The sequence below is a fragment of the Bidens hawaiensis genome, unplaced genomic scaffold (genome assembly GCF_021521415.1).
Source record: "Bidens hawaiensis isolate Kalapana, Puna unplaced genomic scaffold, B.hawaiensis_p1.1 tig00021379_1, whole genome shotgun sequence".
NCBI classification, from domain to species: Eukaryota; Viridiplantae; Streptophyta; class Magnoliopsida; order Asterales; family Asteraceae; genus Bidens; species Bidens hawaiensis.
The window spans coordinates 224,794-238,975 of record NW_027493321.1 but is presented as its reverse complement, the minus strand read 5'-3'; positions in this window follow the sequence as shown (position 1 = coordinate 238,975).

The following is a 14,182-nucleotide window of genomic DNA, read 5'->3' as shown; positions in this document are numbered from 1 at the left end:
ATTCCCTTATTAATGGTGGTGGAAGGAAGTGGTTGGAGAGTATTGAATGCTCCTTCAAGGGGTGTTCAAGTTCATTAAATGAAGGATAAAAGCATTCAGTTTATAGGCTGTTCAAACCCTCAAGTCACACCAGTGTCTCCTTTTTTGTCCTGCTACATTAATTGTCTTATATGATATCGTACAGCTCAAGGGTAACACGATCGTGTTAAGCAAGGCACGGCTGTGTTGAGTTCCACAACAGTACAAACTCCTCTTGTTTTGTTTTTTTCTCTTGTATTGAAGGCATGGCCGTGTTTTGGGAAAGCATGGCCGTGTTTTGTTTCAGATGCTTCTATTTTGTCTCTTCTTATTGCTTTTGATAACATGGGGTGTGTTTGGTTAACATGGCCATGTCTTGATTTCCTGATTTTTGTCTTTACTTCGTATGCTCCAGGCATGACCATGTCTTAATTCACCATGGGGTGTGTTTAGTTAGTTTTTACTGTTTATCACCATTTTCCTTTGTATTTCAGCTTGTTTTTATTCCTCGGGACTACATTTACCTATTGATAGAAATTATAATCATTGTTGGTTATTTATTCTAATATAGTTGCTGAAATTATGCGTATTTGGAGATATTCTCATACTTAAAAGATATCTAAATTCTTATACATCAAATCTCCCCACACTAGAACCTTTCTCGTCCTAAAGCAAGCTTTGAACAAATTCTTCGAAATAGCATGTCAATCGAAGTTAAGCATCCCGAGAAATTTCAGAAAATCCTGGTAATCCATAAGAGCAAAATGTGTTAGTATGTGATTCGTAAAACTACAGTTTGCTTTTATGAGCTTCATCTTACGCAAAATGTCACGTGCTCGCAATATTCACACACACTCGACTTTATATCTAGATATACACATAATGTTGTACGTAGAAACATTCTTAGACAAGATATTACTTACAGAAAATATGTTTGTCGAGAGATAAATTCTCCACTACCTTGTGAAGCGCTGCATGTGTCAAAAGACATTATATTTCCAAAGATTTTGTTATGTGGGTGTTAGGTTTTGTCGGGTATTTTGGCAAGGGTATTTGAGAGGGTACGACTAATCGAGCTTTTTAATATTTTTTCTTCTTGTCTTTCCTCCATTCTTCGTCCCAAAATGTGGTGAATAAGCAGAATTTTTATTTTTTGTATTTATCTTTTTATTTATTTTTATTATTATTTTTTACAATCCTAACGACTCTTTAAAGGTCAGATCGTCAAGATCAATTTTACCCAAGATGTGGATCAGCTGTTCCTCAATCCTATGTTGAACATAACTCCCAATTCTAATGGATTGTTCGACTTTGAGCCTAATAGCCCCCAACCTTATTAGTTCGTTATATTAGTATTGGGATTGGGTTTGACTTACTCTACATCTTCCTTCGTGGGACCAATTTCTGCAGCTTAAACATCTTTCTTATATTTTTTTTGCTTGTATTTTCATTGCGCTTTTGGAAATCCGACAAAATGGTGGCCTTTGTTACTCTTGGCGTCACTTTTTCCTCACCTCATTGCTAAAGAGAAAAACTCTCCCCCTAAGTTCTTGAGGCAACCTAGGTTTTGTGAATTGTAGGTAGCAAAGCAGATTGAAATCGAAAGATTGCTTTCCAGTTCTTTAGGGTCTGCCAGTAAAAGGCGAGTGTTGAATTCTACCGATGAAAGGGTTAATTTGGTAGGGTAGGTTTTTGGGTGGGTTTGATGATAGGCGTAGGGTTTGTGTGGGAGTTTATGTAATTCTGGGAATATATTACCTTTCTGGTTATGCTGCATTCGTCTGATCTCGAATAAAATTCTTAAGACATGTTTCAATTCCGCAAAAAGTACATGAGTCACACAGAAGTATCCAATATATGAATATTTTTCTGAATATCTGCATGGAGGCTTAATTCTCACAAACAGAAGGATTGGGTGAAAACGCCATATTTTAAATAAAGTTAATCTCAATGTTACAAACCATATTTTTAATTTTATCATATTTTAAAGTTGTGCTCAAATGTTTCTCGTTGTTTCTTAGTATCTTGTTTGTCAAAAATATTTAAAAAGCTTAAGGTTTTGTTAATGCAAAAACAAAGTATTGAATAATTTGTTCAAAAACTTGGCTTTTTAGACTTGGTTGGGCCAAGTGTAAATCCTCGCCTCACACTTAAATCTCACATTGTCCTCAATGTGAAAAAAATTAAACTAAATGGAATTAACTTCCCTACGAGCCGAGACGAGATTTTTTCCTCTGTTTTCTTCTTGTAGGCTGTTTGGAAGTTTTGGTACTAAAGAAATCCTACCTACATAAAGTATACAACCACAACCACAACCATAATATACAAAATATACAAAGACCCAAGATAAGTGTGGGTATATAGTTACCCATATCGCCCTATAAGCGGGCATCCTACATAATAATAATAATAATAATAATAATAATAATAATAATAATAATAATAATAATAATATTGTCTTAAAATAATCCATACTAAGCAACGGAAATAAATATTTTTCTACAACAAACATCAACACAAACATGAAAGTGAATCAATAAACATCATCAAATAACGTGGGAAGAAGTGGTCAACTGTGTCATGGGTACTACGAGGTCAAATCGCACCTACTGATCCTCAGGGGGACAATGCTTGCCCATCTATTCCCTCATGTATCTTATCTCTCCATCAAGATGATCAAATCGGGTGGTCATGAAATGGTGCAGGCCCGCAAAGGAGTACGTGTCAAGTTGTGATGAGTTGGCACCATAGTCGGTATGTGGACTGTCGGCGCAATGTCGTGTATGGCGTACTTGATCCACTGGCATATTATCATCCTCATCAGCATGAACCTCTGAATCCCAAGTCCTACCATGGCTATCCACACACCGAAAGCTCCCAGTTCTAGGAACTCGTACTACCATCTCCATAGTCAAGCATATATGGAGATCCAGAGGAATCAGCTTTGGCCCCTCGGTACTATGAGGATCTAAACCGTATGCCTTATGAAGCTTAACAATCCAACCTCCTCCAAATATATTTGTTTTATTGACCTTTGCACATTTTTTTCCCACATCTTGCACAACATGTAGACAATGTTACAGTTTCCTCCCGTTTTCATTCAATAGAAGGCCCACAGATCCCTAAGGACTAAGGCGGACAACCCTTGTACTCTGACCGCGGGGTGTCATGGTGTGAATAAGGATACGGGGGATGTACCTAAACAATGGGTACCTTAACTCTGTACTCTTGGAAACACTCGGGTTATACAATGCCTTTGGGTTACCAGTCAATAATCTCCATGCATTCGCTCTCTAAGTTTTATCGGTTGTGTGTGTGACATTCATGACAAAACGAGGTACACTATATTCATTACGTAACAAGTAAACGATAAATCGGTTAATTCGTAGTACTTAAACGAGTAACCGACCGATACTAATTATGACCCGTATACATACTGAGGGGTCATATACGAGTTATATATATGTTATAGAGGCTAACATATTGATATTTAGGCCCCAGTACGTTTAAAACTCTTTAAACGAAAAAGGTTTCGTTTATCGATACGCTATAAGCTTAAACGCAATCGTTAATATCAAAACAAGCATTGTAACATCCGTTAAGCCGAAAAAGATTTATAAAACACTTATATGACATGTTCTAAGCAATTCGTGAAAATATTTTGGAATTTTACAACGAGTCAGTACGTTTTTCTTATTTTACAAAAATAAGCTGAAAAACACTCGTTTTTGCGCTATTTCTCACACCCGAATTAATTTTCTTGCGAAAAAACCGAACCCGAACAAAATTTGAAGTGGGCTTTTCATGTTTGGGCTTGTATAACCAGAATTATTGGCCAAAATAGCCCATTAAGGGGCCCTCCATAGTTCCGATCGGAACAGCCCACCAAACCACACATTTGTTTTTTTTATATAACTTACATCTTAAGTCTTTGTTATTCATTCTAACATACAAAATTTTGAAGTCCAAGCAGCTCCATCTTCTGCTCTATCAACTTTCCTTCAAAACCCTAAGGTAAGATCAAGTTTTATGAAAATTTAACCAAGTTTGATTCATATAATTAACATATAAACATGTTTTAGTTAGTTTTAAAAATGTTTAACCATCCAAAATCCCTAAAAATCAAGTAAAACCATGTTTTGATGTTAAACATGTTTACAAACCAGGAACATATACTTTTTTGGTCAAAAACGCGGATTAGAACATGAATACAACGTTTTTACGGTTAGAAAGTTCGGTTTGAACCCAAAACCGAAACCCTAATTATCAAGGCTGTTACATGGATGATTTATGCTTGGTTTGATGTTATATGATATGTAGATATACTGAGTTTGCAACCCGAGACCCGGAGAATCGTTTAAACTAGCAAAATTCATCGAAAACCGACAAGGTAAACCCGTAACACTCGTTTAGGGGCTGTTTAGTATTAGGTTGTGACGTGCTTGTTGTTAGCTTGTGAAAACTTGCAGGAACATTAGGGATTATATAAATGAGTCCCTGTTCAAATTTGGTAATTTTTCGATAAACGGAGAATATTTGGTGAATTTATTTCCGTTTATGAGCGTTTATTTGGGAAAAATAGCTAAACATATTGAACAATTATGAAACTTGGTTTTGGAGTTTAATATGTGATGGTAAGATCACTGGTAAAGTTTGGGAATCATTGGAAATGTCTAAGTATGGTTTGTGCAATCATGGCTTAACCGAATTTTAACAGCCGAAAAACGCACAAAAAGGCATTTTGTCAAAAGATTTAGGTTCTGGAAATTTTGCAGGGACTATGTAATAACATTAAGGCCATTTTTGAAAATTATCGGATTTTTCGGAGGTCGTTTGATATAAACGGGCCATTTATTACACGATTATAACCTATTAAATGAATTTTTATAAATAAATAATTAATCATAAAATTTCTGAAAATATTTTTATAAAATTCTCCATGTCTTAATGTATTTTTAAAAAAATTTACATAATTTATATATAAGTATATATTTAGTTATGATTAATCAAAGATTTAAATTATAATTGTTTTAACGAAACCGGCAGTTTTGTGTTTAACGGACTGACTGGTATGTCAAAATGTCAAAAGTGGTCAAATATAATATTTTTGAATGATATTGATAAAAACGAACTTTTTACGAAAATTCCGGACAAATCGGGTGGATTGTGCGCGTTTTGTATAATCAAACCCGTGTGAAAACGGAAACGAACCCTGCGATCAAACCAGACACCGAAACCTTAAAATTCTTTCATAAATCAAATTATTTTATCAATCAATATATTTACTTAAGTTTATGTGATCTTACCTAATCCCGAAACGTATAAACGATCAACTGAGCTAGGCTCGGGAAACGGTGAAACTGAGCCAAATCCAGTTTTAAACATTTCATAGTATACAACGTCACAATCTAAGACTATGGTCATGTTCTGGGCCTAACAGCTATACCCAGATTATCTATACAGCCCGACTTAGCTTGAACACTGTACTAGTATTAACGATACGATACCGTTTATAGGAATCAGGCTATAAACGAGGCATCTGACTTATTGATACGTAATTTCCGTGCGAACTACGATAAGGTGAGTTTCACGACCCCCACTTTCTAAACTGTTTTACGAACTTTTGGGGTGAAAAGCATGTTTACATATACTTATATACTTGAAAACGTGTGATGATGTGGATTATCTAAGTACTAACACTTGACAAGTCCCCACAAACACAAGTGATTAACTTCGTGCCGGTGACGTGTGGATAGTACTATCGGTTTGACAAACCCAACTGACAGAGCCGGAGGGGTATGCCGAAACATATGTAAACCCAGTTGCACATTGTCATTATATTTTTACATACTGCTATGTGGTGTTAGACATAGTACATACTTGGGGCAAAGTGGCTGTTAAATGCCAACGGGAGTGCATGGGCAGTGGAGGCCATGTGTTTTAGCTCGTTTCGGTTTCACTTGTGGCTTAGTATAATACATCATACACATACATATATACATACACACTGTAAACTTTACGAACTCGTGTACTAATTTCATTGACACTCGTGAAACTTGAAACTCACCAACTAGACGTAGTTGACCCGTTTTAACATGCTTTTCAGGTAAAGCAAAAGTGGAATGATTTGCTTACATGCTTGGTGTTAGAAGGAAAATTGAATAGCTGTGAATAGACGCTGATATAATACTGAATAAGAAGCTCGTAAACCGGTTATGTGTTTTTCACCTAGTTTGTAAACATAGTACCTACCCATGTAATATAATGTAAATTAGTTTATGAATTTCTTTATAAACAATGTTGTTGATACCAGTGTTATCTGTTACATTCCCGTATTACGCTTCCGCAACTACCTAGTCGGGGTGTGACAGAAGTTGGTATCAGAGCCATTGGTTATAAAGAATTAGGATGTCCCTTAGGATACCCTAAGATAACCGTAGGCTCGATTAACTCTGGGAATAAAATAATATTAAATAATATACACGAATGATTCTCGTGATGAACGCGAATGGACAAGTGGGTTATTATGGTCCGGAACGTAATAACAGACTTGTTTGTACGAGGAAATTCGAGAAGAAGTCGATAAACAATCGATTAGGTAAAAACAGCAACATATGTGTATAAAATATAATAATAGATAAATATCTGTGTATATAAACGATTCTTTGTGCTTATGACATGTATTTTACTATGATTAATATAGAAGGATATTATTCTTATTACTAACCATTGTGCAGGAATATGTCAAGATCTACTGATCGTTTACCTAATACCCTACCAACAGGGCCTGAGGAGGAGGAGGAGGATCCGGAAGAGGAAACTGAGGAGGAACCAGAGGAAATGGAAGAAGGTGCAGATGCGGTAATTCCTCACGAGGTACCCGCAGATCAACCCGACTTATCGGGTTATCGTTGTGACACCTACCCCCCTAGGGAATCCCCTAGGAATGTTGCAGGACAGGGAGCTACTAGTGCTTATCATTCACCTGTTAGAGCACCCAGATCCCCTACTCCACCTGTACAGCATACACCAGTACCCCCACCCACTATTAGAAACCGTCAGACCGCTCGCATTTCAGTGCGTCCACCTGAGCACACCTCTCCCCCACCTCGATCTACGTACCATAGGGGAGAAACATCACGTGTCCAGGTCACTGAGATACCTATTCCTACTTGGGGTTTACCCGCCCCGGTACCCGAGCCACCTCGTCATTCTGATTCAGCATGGTTTGGTTTAGCAACTGATCAGCTTTTAGAACAATCACATTCGATAAATAACCTAAACCAGCATAGACATGATATGTATGATCACATGAGGTATATGCAGCAGGAAATCAGAATTGTGCAAAGATCCAGTGCTCACAGCCACGGGCGTCAGGATCGAGCGATGATACTACTGGGGGTATGCTTAACGGTTAATGCGGCCCTAGTGGCTGCTGTTGTTTGGTTGTGGCTTCATGTTACCAAGAATGGATAGGACATAGTAGTCTAGCCGTATGTATATAGTCTTTTGATATCCCAAGCAGCATTTTGTTACAGCGTGTTGGGCTGACTTGGGAGTTGTTTGTGGTTTAGTACTATTTCAAGCACTGGCCCTTATCGGGTTAAGTCTACATGTCACTTAGTGACAAATTTTGATACGCATATACAAGCGCTGGCCTATACCAGGTTAAGCCTATGCGCTAATTTTGGATTCATATGTACAGTAATGATTATAATTAATACAAACGTGTTTTCTTTGGCATAGTTATGTGTTGTGAAATTGTAATATTGTAAAGTTGTGTTGATCATAGTGAAACGATATTGATTATTATATAATTGATTATTTTATAGAATGGCCCCGAAGAAAGCAAACCCTTTGTCTGAGGCGGAAGTGGCCGCAATGATTGCTCGTCAACTACAAGCAGTGATACCAACAATTGTAGCCCAAGTCACTGCAGGCATACGTGCTAACAATACTGTTAATCAACCTACGAGCACCACCACGGCCACTGTTAATACACCTCCGCCGGACACTAATGTAGCCCCGGGTGTTACTACCCCGGTGAATACTGATAATGTCATAAATAATAATAACACTCTCCCAACTATGAATGTCACTGGGAACCCAGAACCTGTTGTGCACCCAGATAATATCCCGAACCCTGTACCGGTTGTTAACACAACTAATAATGATAATACTCGGACCAATACCGATAATAACAATAATAATAACCGAGAACCCCCGCGTCAGGAGTACTCATACAAACAATTTACATCATGTAAACCGATTGAGTTTAAGGGTATTGAAGGACCTAGCGGGCTGGTCAAATGGATAGAAAAGACCGAATCAGTAATTAATATCAGTGAGTGTCCACCGAACCGCGTGGTCAAATTTGCTACCAGTATGTTTCTAGATCAAGCGCTGATGTGGTGGAACACGGTAGTCCAAATAAGGGGACAAGATGCTATTAATCGTATGTCATGGACTGAATTAAAAACCCTCATGCTAGAGCATTTTTGTCCTAAAAGTGAGATTCAGAGATTGGAACACGAGTTATGGAATCTGGAAATGAAAGGAGCGGACCATATGGGATACACGAATCATTTTAACGAACTGTCCCGCTTAGTTCCACGGTTAGTTACACCGGAAGCGAAGCGAATTGAACGTTATATCTGAGGACTGACCCCTGCCGTGAGAAGTATAGTGAATTCAGTTGCCCACCCGACATTAGAAAGTGCTGTATCTCAAACGGGTGTCGTTACTTTTGATCTGATGAGAAGTGGAGTGATAAGGATGCCAGGTGAAACAACAAGTTTAAAACGAACTGATTATGGGACAAGAATGCAAGGAAACCCTCAAAACAAGCGGGCTCGTCCGAATACCCGAAGTTATGCCATGACCAGTTCTAATGTAAAACAAGAGACCTATAAAGGGACGTTACCGAAGTGCAGAAGATGTAACTTTCATCATGTGGGTGATTGCAAACCGATCGTTTGTCAAAAGTGTGGAAGAACGGGACACTATGCCCCCAACTGTAGAACCCCCACCAACACTGTTAACCGTCCACCGCAACCAACTCAACTCCCTCGACCTCAACCAACCCGCCCACAACTCAACCAACAAACCCCACCTACCACGAACCTCCGTGCCTGCTATGAATGTGGCAGTACGGAACACTTTCGGAGATACTGCCCCAATTTGAACCCGGGTACAGTGAGAAGGCAGAACCAAGCACAAGCATCAACCTCCAACGCAGCTAAGGGACGCGCGTTTGTATTAGGACCGGGTGAAGCGCGTCATGATCCGAATGTGGTGACAGGTACGTTCTTAGTTTCGGGTCAGTATGCTTCAGTTTTGTTTGATACGGGCGCCGATAGAAGTTTCGTATCTGTTAATTTCTTACCTTTAGAAAATATGCCGGTTAGTGAACTAACAAAACCATATACTATAGAACTCGCTAACGGTAAGTCTATACTTGTTAACCGAATAGTCCGAGACTGTTCCCTTATCCTAAACGACCACCCATTCCTTATTGATTTACTTCCAGTGGAATTGGGAAGTTTCGATGTTATAGTCGGTATGGACTGGCTATCTAAGTATAAAGCTGAAATTGTCTGTAAGGATAAGACCATTAGAATACCTCTTCCGAATGATGAGGCTATAATTGTTCAAGGTGAGAAATCTGGTACGGTACTGCCTCTCATATCTCAACTTAAGGCATTGAGATATTTACGCCAAGGTTGTATTTTATACTTGGCGAGTGTAACAGTTAAGGAACCTGAGGAAAAACGAATAGAAGACATCCCAGTGGTACACGAGTATTCAGATGTATTCCCCGATGAGTTGCCTGGTTTACCACCGACCCGACAAGTTGAATTCCGTATTGACTTGATACCGGGAGCAGCACCCATTGCTAAGGCACCTTATCGACTTGCACCTTCTGAAATGCAAGAACTGTCCAACCAGTTACAAGAATTACTGGACAGGGGTTTTATTCGCCCTAGTTACTCACCGTGGGGAGCACCAGTGTTGTTTGTAAAGAAGAAGGATGGGAGTTTTCGAATGTGTATTGATTATCGAGAATTGAATAAGGTGACTATAAAGAATAGATACCCCTTACCTCGAATTGATGACTTGTTATATCAGCTCCAAGGTGCGAAGTATTTTTCAAAAATTGATCTTAGATCTGGTTATCATCAAGTAAGAATTCAGGAAGAAGACGTACCAATAACAGCTTTCCGAACTCGGTATGGTCACTATGAATTTTTGGTTATGCCGTTTGGGTTGACAAATGCACCTGCAGTGTTTATGGACCTCATGAACCGAGTTTGCAAACCTTACCTTGACAAGTTCGTGATAGTGTTTATTGATGACATTTTGATATATTCGAGAAGTAAGGAGGAACACGAACAACATTTGCGGGAAATCTTAAAATTATTGAGGCAAGAGAAGTTATACGCAAAGTTGTCCAAATGTGAGTTTTGGCTACAAGAAGTACAGTTTTTGGGACACATTGTGAACCATCAAGGGATCCAAGTAAAATTGAGGCCATTAAGAATTGGCAAGTGCCTAAGTCACCAAGAGAAATTCGTCAATTCTTAGGACTAGCCGGGTATTATAGAAGATTCATTGAAAACTTTTCAAGTATTGCACAACCTCTAACCCTCCTAACTCAAAAAGATCGAGCATATGAATGGGGAGAAGAACAAGAAATGGCCTTCCAAACGTTAAAACAGAAGTTATGTGAGGCTCCAATATTAAGCCTTCCAGATGGAACTGATGAATTGGTGGTATATTGTGACGCATCTCGTAAAGGTTTAGGATGCGTACTGATGCAAAGAAAGAAAGTAATAGCATATGCTTCCCGACAATTAAAAGTACATGAAAAGAATTATACGACCCATGATTTGGAATTGGGAGCAGTTATCTTTGCATTGAAGATTTGGAGACATTACTTGTATTGCACTAAATGTACCATCTATACTGATCACAAAAGCCTACAACACATATTCGATCAGAAAGAGCTAAACATGAGACAAAGGAGATGGGTAGAACTGTTAAATGATTATGACTGTGAGATTAAATACCATCTTGGTAAGGCCAACGTAGTAGCTGATGCTTTAAGCCGAAAAGACAGAATCAGACCATTAAGGGTACGAGCACTCGGAATGATTGTTCAAAGTAGCCTAACCGAACAAGTTCGCGTTGCACAAGATGAGGCCTTGAAGGCAGATCAGCTAGAAAAAGAAGAATTACATGGAAATGAAAGGAATTTTGAGAAGAAAATTGATGAAATATATTATTACAAAAACCGGGTCTGGATTCCAACATTTCATAAACTCCGAAAGTTGATTCTTGATGAAGCACACAAATCCAAATATTCTATTCATCCAGGTACTGATAAGATGTATATGGATGTTAAAGAATTTTACTGGTGGCCTGGTATGAAAAAGGATATAGCCGTGTATGTAAGTAAATGTGCAACATGTGCAAGGGTAAAGGCAGAATATCAAAAACCTTCGGGAATGTTACAACAACCCGAAATCCCACAATGGAAATGAGAACAAATTACCATGGACTTTGTGACACACCTTCCTAAAACCTCTCGAGGACACAACGCAATTTGGGTAATTGTGGACCGGTTAACCAAATCCGCACACTTTATTCCCATCCGTAACAACTACACCACCGAAAAACTCGCTCAAATTTACATTGATGAAATAGTATCTCGACACGGAGTACCTCTTTCGATTATTTCCGATCGAGACAGTCACTTTACTTCACATTTCTGGCAAGCAGTACAAGAAGCCTTGGGAACCCGAATCGACCTAAGTACGGCTTACCATCCCCAAACTGATGGTCAATCCGAACGAACCATCCAAACCTTAAAAGATTTACTTCGTGCTTGTGTACTGGACTTCAAAGGGAATTGGGATCAACACCTCCCGCTCATTGAATTCTCTTACAATAACAGTTATCACAGTAGTATACAAGCAGCACCTTATGAAGCTCTATACGGGCGAAAATGTAGATCACCACTATGTTGGACAGAAGTGGGTGATACTCAAATTTCAAGATCCGATTTAATTCAGGAAACCACCGATAAAATTCACCAAATTAAGCAAAAATTGAAAGCTGCCCGTTACCGACAAAAGAGTTATGCCGATGTTCGCAGAAAACCGTTATCTTTTGAAATAGGAGATAAAGTATTTTTAAAAGTATCGCCGTGGAAGGGTGTTATAAGATTTGGAAAGACTGGTAAACTAGCCCCGAGATACATCGGACCTTTTGAGATTGTCGCAAAAATTGGTCCCGTAGCTTACCGATTAAAACTACCCTTAGAACTGAGCACTATTCATGACGTGTTTCATATATCGAATCTGAAAAAGTGTTTGACTGATGAAATGACAATAGTACCACTGGAAGATGTTCAGATCAACGAAAAGCTCAACTTCGTAGAGGAACCGGTAGAAATTGTAGACGGGAAAACCAAACAGTTACGACACAACAAAATTTCATTGGTAAAAGTTCGGTGGAATTCAAAACAAGGACCCGAATATACTTGGGAACGAAAGGACGAATTCCGAAAGAAATACCCACACCTGTTCCCTAGAAAACCGATGACACATTAAATTTCGAGGACGAAATTTCTTAACGGGGGGAGAATGTGACATTCATGACAAAACGAGGTACACTATATTCATTACGTAACAAGTAAACGATAAATCGGTTAATTCGTAGTACTTAAACGAGTAACCGATCGATACTAATTATGACCCGTATACATACTGAGGGGTCATATACGAGTTATATATATGTTATAGAGGCTAACATATTGATATTTAGGCCCCAGTACGTTTAAAACTCTTTAAACGAAAAAGGTTTCGTTTATCGATACGCTATAAGCTTAAACGCAATCGTTAATATCAAAACAAGCATTGTAACATCCGTTAAGCCGAAAAAGATTTATAAAACACTTATATGACATGTTCTAAGCAATTCGTGAAAATATTTTGGAATTTTACAACGAGTCAGTACGTTTTTCTTATTTTACAAAAATAAGCTGAAAAACACTCGTTTTTGCGCTATTTCTCACACCCGAATTAATTTTCTTGCGAAAAACCGAACCCGAACAAAATTTGAAGTGGGCTTTTCATGTTTGGGCTTGTATAACCAGAATTAATGGCCAAAATAGCCCATTAAGGGGCCCTCCATAGTTCCGATCGGAACAGCCCACCAAACCACACATTTGTTTTTTTTATATAACTTACATCTTAAGTCTTTGTTATTCATTCTAACATACAAAATTTTGAAGTCCAAGCAGCTCCATCTTCTGCTCTATCAACTTTCCTTCAAAACCCTAAGGTAAGATCAAGTTTTATGAAAATTTAACCAAGTTTGATTCATATAATTAACATATAAACATGTTTTAGTTAGTTTTAAACATGTTTAACCATCCAAAAACCCTAAAAATCAAGTAAAACCATGTTTTGATGTTAAACATGTTTACAAACCAGGAACATATACTTTTTTGGTCAAAAACGCGGATTAGAACATGAATACAACGTTTTTACGGTTAGAAAGTTCGGTTTGAACCCAAAACCGAAACCCTAATTATCAAGGCTGTTACATGGATGATTTATGCTTGGTTTGATGTTATATGATATGTAGATATACTGAGTTTGCAACCCGAGACCCGGAGAATCGTTTAAACTAGCAAAATTCATCGAAAACCGACAAGGTAAACCCGTAACACTCGTTTAGGGGCTGTTTAGTATTAGGTTGTGACGTGCTTGTTGTTAGCTTGTGAAAACTTGCAGGAACATTAGGGATCATATAAATGAGTCCCTGTTCAAATTTGGTAACTTTTCGATAAACGGAGAATATTTGGTGAATTTATTTGGGAAAAAAAGCTAAACATATTGAAAAATTATGAAACTTGGTTTTGGAGTTTAATATGTGATGGTAAGATCACTGGTAAAGTTTGGGAATCATTGGAAATGTCTAAGTATGGTTTGTGCAATCATGGCTTAACCGAATTTTAACAGCCGAAAAACGCACAAAAAGGCATTTTGTCAAAAGAGTTAGGTTCTGGAAATTTTGCAGGGACTATGTAATAACATTAAGGCCATTTGTAAAAATTATCGGATTTTTCGGAGGTCGTTTGATATAAACGGGCCAT